The sequence below is a fragment of the Triticum urartu genome, unplaced genomic scaffold (assembly GCF_056163025.1).
Source record: "Triticum urartu cultivar PI428250 unplaced genomic scaffold, HENAU_Tu73 scaffold718, whole genome shotgun sequence".
NCBI lineage: Eukaryota > Viridiplantae > Streptophyta > Magnoliopsida > Poales > Poaceae > Triticum > Triticum urartu.
This window is the reverse complement of record NW_028260907.1, coordinates 1-2500: the sequence shown is the minus strand read 5'-3', so window position 1 is coordinate 2500 and position 2500 is coordinate 1.

Genomic DNA, 2500 nt, shown 5'->3' with positions numbered 1-2500 from the left:
CTTCTGAGGTCCTTAACCATCTCCCTGAGAAAAGTAGACAGTAAAAGCCAAAATAGACTAAATATATATAGCCTGAACGATCCTAAAAATCCCTCGAAGGAGATAATAAAGAACCCAAAGCAGATGGTATCCTACTGCAAGGGTGGTCTTAAGAATCCAAAAGAGGTTGCTCAGAAGAGATAGATGTATCCCAACCTCTATTGCTCTCGCGTAAAGACTTTTTTTTTACGCGACAGGAAAAAGTGACTACGAATTCCCCTTTTTGTTTGCGAATCCCTGTTTGTATCCTTTGAGCGCACGCCCATTAAGTAGCGATCAAATCAAGGAAATCGATCAAACGATCCCCGTGCCAGCCCAAATCATGATCTTCACCAACTTGGATTTGGTTCTCTCGCGAAAATCGCGAGTTGCAGAGATGAGAACCATGAAAAGCAAGATCCCGAATAAGAAAACAGAAACCGAGGAAGAGGAAACCACAAGAGTGAAGACTAGTAGAGTCTCGTCTTTTGTCATTCTTTGCTCCTTTTTCACTCAATGATTCCTTCGAATTTGCCGACCAAAAATTCTATATGTCTATTCTATCTATGATATTTCTATATATATAGAATATGATATCTAATATGACATCCGATTTGTCAAAGGGATTGGATTGGTGACTTACCCATTCAGTGACTTTGGCACTGGACGTTCCAAAAACGGGTACTATCGGATCGGGTGAATTAGAGAATAGACAGAGGTCCGTTGGCATTTCAGCCTTTCTTCTCCTTTCAGGGCCTATCCGAAAGAGAATCCAGTACCTCTTGGTCCTGAATATCAGAATAGGACGAACGAACCGGCCTCCGCGGATATCTTTGCTTCGGAACAAAACCCTGCAATCAAATAGATTGTCCCAAGGGCGCCATATTCTAGGAGCCCAAGTTATGCTATTGAAAATTCGTTCCTCTAGCAGTTCCGGTTTGAGCATTCCGTTCCCTTTTTCAAACTCCACTTCTTTTCATATAGCAATCCCTGATCAAAGAGAGAACAATATCCATTTCAAAACATTTCTAACAGATTCCTTAGTTCGGACCGACGAAGTAATGTCACTCGACTATTATCAACCTGACTGCAATCTTTTTCTGTCGGTAAGGATTGCACCAGAGCACCTTCTACTTCTAATAGGCCATGAACTATAGATAGAGAAGAATCATTCTGAGCGAGTACATAAGAAGCGATCCACTTTTTTTCATCGGTTCCAGGGGAAGACCAAAGATCTTGCGCGGCAGGTCCGCCAGAAAAACTCAAAAGAGAAAGAAGTCTCGTTAATCTCTTCATGCTCGTTCCAAGTTCGAAGTACCTTTTGGCCAAAGAAAAACCCGCTTCCTGACACGATTGCCTCTTTATCTTTATATAGATAGATTCTATGGGGTTATTACTTAGTAAGTCTATTTTGTACAAGAGCCCCTCCTATCTGATAGAAAAGGGTCCCATGATCCCGAGCCGATCTTACCTTGGCTCGCAAACCCCAAGTTTGTCTATGAAGAGCTAATCTAATTGTATTTTTTTCTAGAATGGATTTCTTATGTGGAATACTAATGGATAGGGCTTCGTTGCTAAGTGCTACAAGATCTAGTGCACTGGAACTCGTGGTTATGGACCCGAATCCTTTAGTATGGAACATTGTCTTTTCCAAGTAAAAACCCCTAGTATATGAAAGAATGAAAAGGTGCTTTCGTTCTTGTGGAATAAGAAGCCCTCGTACCTTAATGAAAGGAAAATCGTAATTTTTCGTTAGGTATTTGACCAAATAGGATCGTCCAGTTCCTACAGAACCTATCACTAAAATACCCGATAGGGCTAAGCGGAACGAAAAGGGTTTTCCATGAGATGGTAAATGAAAACGATTAGTCCCACACGAGGTTTGGGAATAAGTGATTGTCTGATAATGAGCAAGGAATATACGTCTTTCTGCTAAAGAGGATCTATTAAACTCATAATTCATTAGATCCTTGTTATCAATGCCAACTAGGTATCATAAGTAAATGGATCCCGGTTGTTCAATCCTTTGATAACCAAGGTCATTCTTTGCTAAAGAGAAATGATCACTATGAGTCAGACTCAATAGAATTGGATCCATTCCAAATAGCGAGAATTAGGATTCTTGATCCCTCTCAATCTCTCTTTCAATTCGAGGATCCAGAGAGGTGTTTTCATAGTCATCTCCGAATATTTGCCATCTCGGAATATTTTCGATTTCATTTTTCTATGATATGTCTTTCTATATGAAAATTGGTTATTTACGATGTACGATGATCCCTGTTAAGCATCCATGGCTGAATGGTTAAAGCGCCCAACTCATAATTGGTAAATTTGCGGGTTCAATTCCTGCTGGATGCACACGAACGGGAACATTCCATAAGTCTATTGGAACTGGCTCTCTATCCATGGAATCTCATCCATCATCCATACATAACGAATTGGTATGGTATATTCATACCATAACATAAGAACAATAAGAACT